Here is a 14,277-nt window from a genome sequence, read left to right as displayed (position 1 = left end):
CCTTTGACAAGGTGCCACATAGGAGACAGTTAAATAAGTTAAGAGCCCATGGTGTTAAGGGTAAGATCCTGGCATGGAAAGAGGATTGGCTGACTGGCATAAGGCAGAGAGTGGGAATAAAGGAAACTCTCTCAGGGTGGCAGCATGACTAGTGGTGTGTCTCAGGGGTCGGTGCTGGGACCACAACTTTTCACAATATACATTAACGATTCAGAGGAAGGAACTGAAGGCACTGTTGCTAAATTTGCAGATGATACAAAGGTATGCCTCCTGATTTCACTTATGGGAAGTGCACCCATCTCCAGATCCTCATAAACCACATTAGCGAACTGGAGCTGGATGAACTTCGGATCATTCGGGAGGCAAAGGTGATCGTAGATAAAAGCTCCAGGCGTTTAGATACTCCAAAGAATGAAGATAGATGGGTGACGATGAGAGGGGCTTGGAGGAAGCATCCAGTGCAGGGACCTCTGGTCGTTTCCCTCAGCAACAAGTATACCGCATTGGATACTGTTGAGGGGGACAACCTACCAGTGGTAAGTCAAGGTGACCAGATCTCCAGCACTGAGTCTGTCCCTGTGCCTCAGAAGGGAAGGGGGGAGAGCAGGAGAGCAATAGTTATTGGGGACGCGATAGTTAGAGGGACAGATAGGAGGTTCTGCGGCAGCAAACGAGACTCTCGGATGGTATGTTGCCTTCCAGCTGCCAGGATCCGTGACGTCTCAGACCATGTTTTGAGGATCCTTAAGGGGGAGGGGTGTCAGTCTCAAGTCATGGTACACATCAGTACCAACAACATAGGTAGGAGGAGGGACAGAGGTTTAAAACAGGAATTGGTTGTCTAATAGGAGGCAGAGAGTTGGTATCAATGGGTGCTATTCTGATTGGCAGTTGGTGACTAGTGGAGTGCCACAGGGATCAGTGCTGGGGCCTCAGCTATTTACCATTTATATAGATGATCTGGAGGAGGGGGCTGAGTGTAGGGTGTCGAAATTTGCTGATGACACAAAGATAAGTGGAAAAGCAAATTGTGCGGAAGGTGTGGAAAGTCTGCAGAGGGATTTAGATAGGCTGAGCGAGTGGGCGAGGACCTGGCAGATGGAGTATAATGTTAGCAAGTGTGAGGTTATCCACTTTGGCAGGAATAATAGTTGGAGGGATTAGTATTTAAAGGGTGAAAAGCCGCAGCATGCTACGGTGCAGAGGGACCGGGGGGTCCTTGTGCTTGAGTCGCAAAAACCCAGTCTGCAGGTGCAGCAGGTGATCAAGAAGGCGAATGGAATGTTGGCCTTATAGCGAGGGGGATAGAATATAAAACCAGGGAGGTCTTGCTGTAACTGTACAGGGCACTGGTGAGGCCACAGCTGGACTACTGTGTGCAGTTTTGGTCGCCGCACTTGCGAGGGGGATAGAATATAAAAGCAGGGAGGTCTTGCTGCAACTGTACAGGGCACTGGTGAGGCCGCAGCTGGAGTACTGTGTGCAGTTTTGGCTGACGCACTTGTGCAAGGATATTTTGGCCTTGGAGGGAGTGCAGAGGAGGTTCACTAGGCTGATACCGGAGATGAGGGGGTTAGACTGTGAAGAGAGATTAAATAGACCGGGTCTGTACTAGTTGGAGTTTAGAAGGATGAGGGGGGATCTAATAGAGACGTATAAGATAATGAAAGAGATGGATAAGGTAGAGGTAGAGAGATTCTTCCCGCTCAGAAAGGACAGCAGGACTAGGGGGCACAGCCTCAAGATAAGAGGGGGGAGCAGTTTAGAACAGAGTTGAGGAGGAACTTCTTCACTCAAAGGGTGGTGAATCTCTGGAATTCTCTGCCTGTTGAAGTGGTGGAGGCTACCTCGCTAAATATATTTTAAGTCACGGGTAGATAGGTTTTTGACAGGCAAGGGAATTAAGGGTTACGGGGAGAAAGCGGGAAAGTGGAACTGAGCCACTTCAGATCAGCCATGATCTTATTGAATGGCGGGGCAGGCTCGAAGGGCTAGATGGCCTTTTTAGGTGTGACAGAGGAGGGTTGAAGAGAGGTGGTGGGGTGGCGTTGTTAGTAAAGGAGCACATCACAGCAGTGCAGAGGGAGGATAATATGGAGGAGTTAGGGGTCGAGTCGCTGTGGGTGGAATTGAGGAATAAAAAGGGAGAGATTACGATGCTAGGGGTATACTATAGACCACCCAACAGCCCGAGGTCAGTGGAGGAAGTATTTGCAGAGGCATTTTAGATAGGTGCAGAAAGAATAAGGTGGTTGTAGTGGGTGACTTTAATCTTCCTGGAGTGGATTGGAAGGTGCCTAGAGCTGGGGGTACGGAGGGAGAGGAGTTTGTAAAATGTGTGTTGGAAGGGTCCCTGGAGCAGTACGTAACTAGCCCGACTAGGGAGGGGGCTATACTGGATTTAGTGTTGGGAAATGTGCCGGGGCAGGTGGTTGAGGTTGAGGTAGGCAAACATGTGGCTAACAGTGACCACAAGTCCGTCTACTTTAGGATAAAAATGGAAAGGGATGAGTGCCGTCCGAAGGGGAGGGTACTGAACTGGGGGAAGGCGAGCTATAGCCGGATTAGGAGGGAGCTGAAGGACACTGATTGGGAGGGGTTGTTAGCTGGCAAGTCCACGGTTGGTAAGTGGGAGGCTTTTAAGGGCAAACTGATAATGTTGCAGGAAAGGCATGTGCCGGCAAAGAGGAAGGATGGGAAAGGCAGGATTAGAGAGCCATGGATTACAGGGGGTATCAAAGACTTGGTCAGGAAGAAGAGGCAGGCATATGTTAGGTCAAAACGACTGGGAACGGAGAGTGGACTGGAGGAATATAGAGAGAGTAGGAGGGAGCTAAAAAGGGGAGTTAGAAGGGCGAAAAGAGGGCATGAAATGGCTTTGGCGGATAGGATTAAGGAAAATCCAAAAGCATTTTACTCTTATATTAGGAGCAAGAGAGTGGTTAGAGGGAAAATTGGTCCTCTTAGGGACAAAGGAGGGGAGCTATGTATCAAGTCTGAGGGCTTGGGGGAGATCCTGAATGAATACTTTGCGTCGGTATTCACAAAGGAGAGGGGTTTGGTGTCTTGTAATGTCTTGGAGGGAGCTGTAGATCAGTGGAAGGAAATATCCATTACGAGGGAGGAAGTGCTAAGGTTTTTAGGTAGCATAAAAACGGATAAAGCTCCGGGGCCTGATGGTATTTATCCCAGGCTGCTTAGGGAGGTGAAAGATGAAATTGATGGGCCTCTGACGCAAATCTTTGTCTCTTCTTTGGACGCAGGTGAGGTCCCAGAAGACTGGAGGGTAGCTAATGTGGTACCGCTGTTTAAAAAGGGTAGTAAGGATAACCCTGGTAATTATAGACCAGTGAGTTTGACATCGGTGGTAGAAAAATTATTGGAAAAAATACTTAGGGATAGGATGTATGAGCATTTGGAGCGTTGCGATCTGATTAGGGATACGCAACATGGCTTTGTTCGGGGCAGGTCTTGCCTTACGAATCTGGTAGAATTCTTCGAGGAGGTGACAAAAGCGGTTGACGATGGGCGAGCCGTTGATGTCATCTATATGGATTTCAGTAAGGCGTTTGACAAAGTCCGTCACGGTAGGCTGGTAGAAAAGGTTAAGGCACATGGGATACAAGGACAGGTAGCTAGGTGGATCGAAAACTGGCTGGGCAATAGGAGACAGAGAGTAGTAGTGGAAGGGTCCTTTTCTGGCTGGAGGTCAGTCACCAGTGGTGTGCCGCAGGACTCAGTACTGGGACCTCTCCTCTTTGTAGTATATGTAAACGACTTTGAAGCGGGCGTATGTGGTGTGATCAGCAAGTTTGCGGATGACACCAAGATGGCAGGATTGGCAGATACTGTCAGGTGACACAGCAGGATATAGATAGGTTGGTATATTGGGCAGATAGATGGCAGATGGAATTTAATCCTGACAAATGCGAGGTGATGCATTTTGGAAGGAATAATGCAGGGAGGAGTTACGTGATAAAAGGTAGACCGATTAAGAGTATAGAAATACAGAGGGACCTGGGAGTGCAGGTGCACAAGTCTCTGAAGGTGTCAACACAAGTAGAGAAGGTTGTGAAGAAAGCTTATGGAATGCTAGCCTTTATAGGAAGGGGTATAGAGTATAAGAGCTGCCGTCTAATGCTTCAGTTGTACAGAACGTTGGTTAGACCGCATTTGGAGCACTGCATCCAGTTCTGGTCACCTTACTACCGGAAGGACGTGGAGACCCTGGAGAGGGTGCAGAGGAGGTTCACCAGGATGTTGCCTGGCATGGAAGGACTGAGTTACGAGGAAAGGTTGGAGAAACTGGGGCTCTTCTCCTTAGAAAGAAGGAGATTAAGGGGGGATATGATAGAGGTGTATAAAATACTGAAGGGAATAGATAGAGTCAACAGTGGTAGGCTTTTCCCTAGACTGGGGACAATTACGAGAGGTCACGATCTAAGGGTGAGGGGGGAGAAGTATAATTTGGATACGAGAGGAAGGTTTTTCACGCAGAGGGTCGTGGGGGTATGGAACGCGCTACCGAGTAGGGTGGTGGAGGCAGGCATGTTGGACTTGTTTAAGGTTTACTTAGACACATGAGTGAAACAAGGATGGAGGGTTATAGTAGAGGGTACTAAATAGGGTCAGAGCCTCGGGACGACACCAGAAATGTAGTGTTACATGTTAATGTTTTGTCTTTTTATTCCACAGGCGTCGGTCCACCTTGTTGTCAAACGAGGGGCATGCACACGGTGGGTCGTGCGTGGGCTGCTCTTGGAGGTTCCGGGAGTGGCCTAGTACTTCGTGTTGGTGTGTGTGCTTAATCCTGGACCAGCAGACGGGCACCACAACAGCTCAGTGACTATCACTGCTAGCTGTGCAGATACATGGATTTGGGCCTGTGTCTGTGGGAGTTTGTGCATTCTCCCTGTGGTTGCGTGGGTTTCCTCCCACACCCCAAAGATGTGCTCTTAGGCTGATTGGTGTACCAAATTGACACTATTCTCCCCTGAATCTGGCTACATTAGGCGTTCCACTCACATACACACAGGGCAGGGTAGGTGTAGGAAGATGCAGCAGCGCGGGCTCGTTGGGCCGAAGGGCCTGTTTCCCGTGCTGGGTTGTTCTTTGTTCTTTGTTCATTCTTTTCTAGGTGCCTTGCTATTTCTTCTTTGATGACGGATTCAAGCATTTTTCCAACTACTTAGAAATAGGAAAGGAGCAGTCATGTTGTTAGGAGTTTTTAATACGCCCCCAAATAGTAATAGAGATGTGGAGGAGGAAATGGCAAAGCAGATTATGGATAGGTGTGGAGGTCACAGAGTAGTCATCATGAGTGTCTTTAACTTTCCAAATGTTGATTGGAACTTTTATAGGTCGAATAGTTCAGACGGGGCACTTTTTGTACAGTGTGTACTTATGTGGATAGGTCGACAAGAGGTGGGGCCACGTTGGACTTGGTACTGGGTAATGAACCGGGCCAGATGTTAGATTTGTTTGTGGGAGAGCACTTTGGAAATAGTGACCACAATTTGGTGTCCTTCGTCATTGCAATGGAGAGGGATAGGGACACACAACAGGGCAAGGTTTATAATTGGGGCAGGGGTAATTATGATGCAATTAGGCAAGAATTAGGGAGCATAAGATGGGAACAGAAACTGTCAGGTAAACACACAAATGAAAAGTGGAGCTTGTTCAAGGAACAAATACTGCGTGTCCTTGATAGGTATGTCCCTGTCAGGGAGGGAGGAAATGGCCAAGTGGGGGAACCATGGTTCACAAAGGAGGTTGAATGTCTTGTCAAGAGGAAAAAGGAAGCATATGTAAGGTTGAGAAAACAAGGTTCAGTTGGATCGCTTGGAGGTTACAAGGTAGCTAGGAATGAGCTTAAAGAAAGGGCTTAGGAGAACTAGGAGGGGGTATGAGAAGTCCTTGGCGGGTCGGATCAAGGAAAACCCCAAGGCTTTTTACTCTCATGTGAGAAATAAAAGGATGATCAGGGTGAGGTTAGAGCCAGTCAAGCATAGTAGTGGGAACTTGTGCATAGAGTCAGAAGAGATAAATGAGGCGCTGAATGAATTCTTTTCTTCAGTGTTTACTAAGGAGAGGGGCCATGTTTTTAAGGATGAGAGTGTGATACAGGCTGATAGGATGGAGGAGGTAGATGTACTGAGGGAAGATGTATTAGCAATTTTGAAAAACCTGAGGGTCGATAAGTCCCCAGGACCACATGGGATACATCCTGGGATACTTTGGGAGGCAAGGGATGAGATTGCAGAGCCTTTAGCTTTGATCTTTGGGTCCTCACTGTCGACAAGGATTGTGCTAGAGGACTGGAGAGTGGCGAATACTGTTCCTCTCTTCAAGAAAGGAAATAAGAATGACCCTGGTAATTATAGGCCAGTTAGTCTTAATTTGGTGGTTAGTAAGTTAATGGAAAGGTTCCTGAGGGATAGGATTTATGACCATTTGGAAAGATGCAGCTTAATCCAGGATAGTCAGCATGGATTCGTGAGGGGTAAGTCCTGCCTCACAAATTTGATTGAATTAATTGAGGAGGTAACTAAGTCCAGATGAAGGTAGCGCAGTTGATGTCGTATACATGGATTTTAATAAGGCATTTGATAAGGTTCCCCATGGTGGGCTCATGAAGAAAGTAAAGAGATGTGGGATAGAGGGAAATTTGGCCAATTGGCTATCTCATAGAAGACAGAGGGTGGTGGTGGAAGGAAAATTTTCAGACTGGAGGCCAGCTACCAGCGATGTAGCACAGGGATCAGTGTTGGGTCTTCTGCTATTTGTGATTTTTATCAATGACTTGGATGAGGGGACTGAAGGGTGGGTTAGTAAATTTGCTGATGACACCAAGATTGGTGGAGTAGTGGATGAGATGGAGAACTCTTATAGGCTGCAAAGAGACATTGATAGGATGCAGAGCTGGGCCGGAAAGTGGCAGATGGAGTTTAACCCTGATAAGTGTGAGGTGATTCATTTTGGTAGGACAAACTTGAATGAGGATTACAGGGTCAACAGCAGGGTTCTGAGGAATGTGGAGGAACACAGAGATCTTGGGGTTATGGAGAAAAGGCAGGAGAATGGGAATGATGAAAAAAGAAATCAGCCATGATTGAATGGCAGAGCAGACTGGATGAGCTGAGTGGCCTAATTCTGCTCCTATGTTGTATGGTCTTAAAGGTGAGGTGTGGGAAAGGGGGTGGAATGTGTGGAAGGGGCTGTGAGGGGGCCACTCTGTGAAGAACCTGAGGGAAAAGCCATAAATCTTTTTAAAAAGTGATTTCAGATGAAGGAATTATATATGTGATTAATTTGTTGTGAAATCAACTAGTCAACTATAATTTATTGTATAATTAAGTTTACTGTTTAATTAATTAATTACTTTAGGAGGATAAAATTAAAATAAATTAAATTGGGGTATACTGACAGTAAGGATTACAAATTTTCGTTGCATTAATATGTGATATATTAATAATAAGAGTTAAATAAATAATTAAATAAAGAAGCTAATAAACTAAAAACAAGGAACAGAACAGGAACCAAAACAATTTAAAAAGGAACCCTTAATTTGAATTAAATTTTCATTACATAAATGAACAAGGTTAAATAAGGACAAGGGGAGGATTGGTTCGCTGGCTCTGTGGTTCAGTATAATGCCAACAGCATGAGTTTGATTAGTATTCCAACTAAGGTAGACTTGGGACCTGCCTTCTCGCGCTGCCTCTGAGAATGGCAGGCAAATATGACACATTACTGACAGAGAAATTGCCAAAGAAGTGGATCGGGGGAAGCATTAGAAGGCATTGAGTCAAGGATCTTCCAAGCCAAGGAACGTCAGGCCAGATTTGTTGAGCTGGAAGCTGAGCTGCAGATATTATGGGAAAGAGTTTACAGAATTACAGAATTGATACAATGCAGAAAGTGGTCATTCAGCCCACTGTGCCTGTGTGCTGGCCCCCTGAATGCACAATGGATCTCTTACCATTCCCCTGCCCTCTCTCTGTAACCTTGTACATTCTTCCTTTTCGTATAATAATCAAATTCTGTCTCGAATGCCTCGATTGAGCCTGTTGCCAGACTCTCAAGCAGCACATTCCAGATGGTGTGCAGTAAGAATTCTGCAGGACTAGCAAACCAGAGGCCCAGGTTCATGTTCAAATCCCATCATAGCAAGTGGTGGAATATATTTTTTAAAATCTGTCAATGAATGCTAGTCTCAATAATGGTGACGATGAAAGCATCGTCAGAACCCATCTGGTTCACTAATGCCCTTTAGGGATCAAAAGAAATCTGCCATCTTTACCTGGTCTGGCCTACATGTGATTCCAGACCACTCTTAAGTACCCTCTGGAATGTTTAGCAAGCTAGTCAGTTCAAGAGCAATCAGAAATGGGCAACAAATGATGTCAACATTCCTTGAAAGAATAATGTTTAAAAAATACAATTGTTGCATGACAACATTTCTCAATATGTCTCATTGCTTTTTTTCACCAATTACCATAAATCTGAGTACTCGTTCTCAATCCTTCCACCAGTGGGAACAGTTTTATTATGAATAGCTCTATCATATATTTTGTCCAAGGAAAGCAGTCCAAACTTCTCTAATTCATCTACTTAATTGAAATTCTTTATTCATGAAACGATGCTCATAACCCTTTCTGTATTCTCTCCAGTACTTTCACCTCCTTCCTAAGAGGGCTTCCAGAACTGGACACAATATTCCAGTTGTGTCTTGAACATGTTCAACAGAAACTCCTTGTTCTTGCACTCTATGCATCAATTAATAACACCAAGGATACTATAAGCCAACCTGCCCTGACACCTTCAATGTCTTGTGCCCACATACGCCCAGATCCCTCTGCTCCTGCACCCTGGGCATATTATCTGCGTATTATGCCAAAATGAATTAGTCCATAATGAACTTCATCTGCCAGTTGTCCATCTATTTCACCAACTATCCTATGCCCTTTTGAAGTTCTACATTATCCTATGCACAATGCTTTCCAAGTTTCAAAGCACTGGCAGCTTTTGAAATGGGGCCCTGCACACCAAGGTCATTAATATATATCAGGAAAAGCAAGGGTGCCAAAATGAATCCTTGGGGAGCTCCACATCAAACCTTTCTCCAGTCCAAAAACATCCATTAACCACTACAATGTTTCCTATCTCAGAATCACTGAATTGTTACAGCACAGAAGGAGACCATTCAGCTTGTCATGTCCATACCAGCTCCCTGAGCAATTCACCTACTGCTATTCTCCTTCCTTTTCCTGCACATTCCTACTTTGATATAACAATCCCATTTCCTTTTGAATGGTTCAATTGAATCTCACAGTATCTTTTATTCCATGAGCTGTAACTTTATTTGCAGGTCTATTGCACTGGCATTGTATCAAATACTTTTTGGAAGTCCATGTACACCATGTCAACAGCATTACTCTCAACAATGATCTCCACATCACTTCAAAAACTCCATCAAACATGATTTGCCCTCAACAAATCCATACAGCCTTCCCTCAATTTACCAAAATTTGCCCAGGTGACTTTTTTCCTGAATTGGCGTTTCTAGCAACTTCTCCACCATCAATGTTAAATTGATGGGCCTGTAGTTGCTGTGCTTAACTTTACACCCTTTCTTGAGCAAAGGTGTAACATTTGCAATTCTCAAGTTGTCTGGCACCACCCCTGAGACTAAGGAAGAATGGGAAGTTATAGCCAGTGCCTCTGCATGTTCCACTCTTATTTCTTCAGTATTCTTGGGTGCATCTCATCTGATGTAGGTTCCCCTATAAATAAGTATAACCTGTCCAAATCTCTTCATCAATTTTAAACCCTTCCAGTATCTGAATTATATTTTCTTTGATCATGACCTACACAGCATCTTCTTTCTAGGTCAAGATACATGCAAAGTATTAATTTATTACCTCAGCTATACCTCCTGTCCCCATGTATAAATTTCTTGATTCCTCATTGGCTCCACTCCTCCTTTTGATCCCATTAGTTATTTGCCTTTAGGAGACTCTGGAATTCCTTTTATGTTAGCTGCCAGTCTCTTTTCATGCTTTCTCTTTGCTTCTCTTACTCTTTTTTTTAATTTCCCCTGTGAACCTTATTCAGACTGACTTTTTGTTGTATTGTCTACCTGACATCTGTCATTAGCATGCTTTTTCTTCATCTTAATCCCCATCTCCTATCAGGAGCGTTGGCAAGTACTTTGTTTCTTCCTGAAACAGCCCATACTGCTATGTCTGTTCAGTTGGTTGAAATTGTTCTCAGATTTCTGGGGTCAAGCTCATTTGGTATGCAAGATGAACTAAACTGTCGGCTTAACGAAAGCAAAGAGTTTGCAGAAGGACAGGAAATAATCTGTTTTCATCAGCTGTTAAAGGATTAAATGTTATGATTCAAGCTAAATGCGAGGACAAAATTACTTAACAGAATCTCCAGAAGTTGCAAAGACTGAAGTATTTTTTCAGCTTCTGGCAGATGTGCCCCCTATTAAATTTCTTAGCAAGTGGAAATGCTGTTATGTGAAGATGATGCCCTGTCTGACAATCAGTGGCACTCTCTGCAGAGAAGGGCATGTCTAACAATGAATGAAGGCCAATATCAACATAATGCTCCTTACCCAAGGAGTAGGGAACAAATGTGTAAGTTGGCAGTATAGCTGATGGAAGTTGTGACAGTAAGTTTACTTAACAGTGCAATTCATCAAGTTAATGGTCAAAGTGTGCATGCCATGAAGTGTTGCCCGATAACCTGTTTTACATTTATTGCCAAGCCATGGCTGAGTTTTCACAAAATCTTAAAGCTCTTTCCTAGCTTACAATACATACGGAGCACACATTCAACTTGCAAGAGGCCCCCACAGCCATCCAACAAAGAGCTACTACACTTTCTCTTACGGGAGAGTAGCAGGAAGAAGAAGTAATTAGGCTGTAGGACAAATAATCTATTCTGTCTTCTGAATGCAGGGTTAAACTGAGGCCCCATCTGCCTGTCAGCTGGATGTAAATGATCCCATGGCACTATTTTGAAGAAGAACAGGGGAATTATCCCATCTTGACCAATATTTGTGGCTCAACATCACAATAACAGATTATCTAGTTATCATCACATTGTTATTTGTGAGAGTTTACTATGGGCATAACTGCTGCCAATTTTATTATATTGCAACAGTGACTACTCTTCATTATTAACTGTGAAGTACATTAAGATGCCCATTTGTTCGGAAAAGCACTATTTAAATTCAAGTCTTTAGGATTGTTGTATGGAGAAGCACTGGAATAAACAAGCTGAGCATAAACATGCATTGGTTTTAGTTCCCTGAAGGCAGCAACTCCGGTGGACAGGGTAGTCAAGAAGACATATGTATGGCATGCTGGCCTTCATTGGTCAGGGCATTGAGTATAGGAATTGGAAAATCATTTTGCAGCTGTATAAGACTTTGGTTAGGCCACATTTGGACTATTGTGTATAATTCTGGTCGCCACACTACTGGATGTTAATGCACTGGAAAAGGTGCAGAAGAGATTTGTCAGGATGTTGTCTGATTTGGCAGATATGGACTATGAGGAAAGGTTGAACAAACTTGGATTGTTTTTGTTGGAGTGTCAGAGGATGAGTTGGGGGGGTGGTGGCTGATAGAGGTTACAAGATTATGACAGGCTTGAATAGCTAGCCAGAGTCTTTTTCCCTGGGTTAAAAGGTCAATTATTCAGGGGCATAGTTTGAGAGTAAGAGGGGTAAAGTTTAAAAGAGATGTAAGGGGCAAGTTTTTCTCAGAGGAGATTCTTTATTAAAGTTTAAGAGGCATCTGGAAAGAACTCCCAGCCACCTGACAAAGGGACAGGCTGTCCCGAAAGCTTGCGGCTTTCGCTACAAATAAACCTGTTTGGACTTTAAACTGGTGTTGTGGGATTTCTTTCTGTAGATACATGAATTGGCAGGGAATAGAGGGATGTGGACCACATAGAAGCACAGGCTTGGTGGGCTGAAGGGTGTGCTGTTCTTTGTTCTTGGTATTTTCCTGTTGAGAATGTTATCTGTTACCATCTGTATTACATCTTGTGGACTGATTTTGTGTGCCTTGGATCTTGCAAATAAGATAACAAGCAAGGACTCTGTTCATGAACAGGTTAGTACCTAGTTTGACTACAACATTTTATCAAGTTAATTGATATCTAGCAGTCATTGTTTCTGAAACGTGGCAATGCCTCTCAGTCATCCAGAAGGTTCTAGTCAGAAGTGCAATGAAGAATATCACTGCAAAAATACTCAGTTCTGGATGGCATTAAGCTTCCTAAGACCTCCACTTAATCAGTGTCCCTGCCATTAGACTCAGTATCCACCATCTCTATCACTGGAACACTATGGCTAATGTGGATACTACCTATGATATATACACTCTAGTAGTTCAAACTTCATTTGATTGCAGTTCCCAGCATTGCAATTTTCACTCTGGGGAAGTATAGGAGCAGCAAGATTGTAGGAACACCATCACTTCCACATCCCTTCCAAAAAACACACCTATGTGCTATTATCCATTCATCACTTTAGCTAATTTTCTGGCGTTCCCTCCCCAACAGCAACACACCCACAGCTTTCAAGGGAAACAACCTAACTCTACCATCTTGTGCAACAAGGGAGCAGCGGCAAATGTGGTTCCCTACCCTGAAAAATGTTAGAAATCCTATTCTACATTCTCACAAGAGCAAAACCAGGCAGTTCCCTTCACATTTTACATAGATTTCCAGTAAACATAGTGCACAAGCAAGAACAACAACTTTAAAACTTCCAGTAACAAGAATTAACCAGTCCCTGCTAGAGCAGGTGGCACAGTGGTTAGCACTACTGCCTCAGCCCCAGGGACCCAGGTTTGGTTCCCAGCTTGGATCACTATCTATACGGAGTTTGCACATTCTCCCTGTGTCTGCAGTGGTTTCCTCCGGTTTGCTCCCACAGTGCTGGTTAGGTGCATTGGCTATGCTAAATTCCTCCTTAGTGTATCCAAACACACTGGAGCATGATGACTAGAGGATTTTTACTGTAACTTCATTGCAGTGCTAATTTAAGCCTACTGGTGACACTAATAAACCTTTCTTATACTTTAAAAACATTAGACTTTTTAATATTGCAACTGTGCTATGGAACACTGTGCACCTCAAGCAGTATTCTATTCACCAGTTTTTGAATAGTTATTCCAAGGTAAATTACTATTCTCCAAGAACATTGCTGTTCCCTCACTGTAACCGAATACTTTCGAAAAAACATTGTGGAATTCACCTCTATCAAAAACTGGTTAATCAAAGTCCACTATCCTTACTGTAGTCTATTACATCAAATGTCATCAGTATGGTCCTTTCTCCAGACAATGAGGAGCCCTCAGATTTATTGATCATTGATACAAGCCCAGAGAAACCCTTTTGATCACACTTGGCAATGGACTTCAGCCAACAAAAAATAATTTAATATAATTTTCTTGTAATTGCATATCCTTATAAATGAATGCACTGCTTCATCTGCCTAAGGCATTGCGTACTGGAGATCAGAAAAAAAACAGAAAATGCAATATCTCAAAAAAAATTACTGTCTTAGTTAACTTCTCATCAGCATAAACCATAAAGATGGCATAGTAAGTAAGTTAAGTTTAACATGTGCGAGGTATAGAAATCTTAAAACTCACTTTTTTTTGGTCAGTATCTAACAAGCCCAACATCAGAGATCTGTATATGGCTTTAGGAAATGAATCTGAGCAAGAGGGAAATCATGAGTGGGAAATCATTTCGATAGTGACCCTAATTTGGTTGAGTTTAGTCATTACGGAAGAGGGCAAAGATAGACCAAAAATAAAAGTTTTGAACTGGGGAAAAGGCCAGTTTTACCAAAATGAGACATCATTTGGTGAACTAGTGACAGCTGTTTGAAGGTAATTTAGTTCCGAGAAGTGGGAGGTATTCAAAAAGAGTCAGTGAGGGTTGAGAACAAAAATATTCCTAAATTATGAAAGTGTAATGAGAGCAGAAATATTAAAAGATTTAGCATCCTTAGAAAGTGGATAAATCATCAAGCCCAGCTGAACAGATGGGATACCAGGCTGCAATCGAAGCAGTTCATAGCAATAATTGGCCATGTGATTTATAGTGAAAGCTGTCAGATTGGCCAGAAAAGTGACAAATGGAATTTAATCTAAACAAGTGTCCAGTAAAAAAGACAGATGGGTAATGTAATTAACAGTGCATGCAGGAAACCTTTCCTTTATATATAAGACCAGGGATG

General features: G+C 43.5%; 1 protein-coding gene across 4 annotated transcripts in view; it reads left to right on the top strand.

The window, feature by feature from the left end:
- The window catches only part of invs (inversin), a 292,265-nt gene that overhangs the window by 273,615 nt on the left and 4,373 nt on the right, over positions 1-14,277 (top strand). The window lies entirely within an intron of this gene.

This window comes from Carcharhinus amblyrhynchos, chromosome 2 (assembly GCF_965287045.1).
Source record: "Carcharhinus amblyrhynchos chromosome 2, sCarAmb.v2.hapA, whole genome shotgun sequence".
NCBI classification, from domain to species: Eukaryota; Metazoa; Chordata; class Chondrichthyes; order Carcharhiniformes; family Carcharhinidae; genus Carcharhinus; species Carcharhinus amblyrhynchos.
The sequence above is the reverse complement of the archived record's forward strand: the minus strand, read 5'-3'. Positions and strand labels throughout refer to the sequence as shown.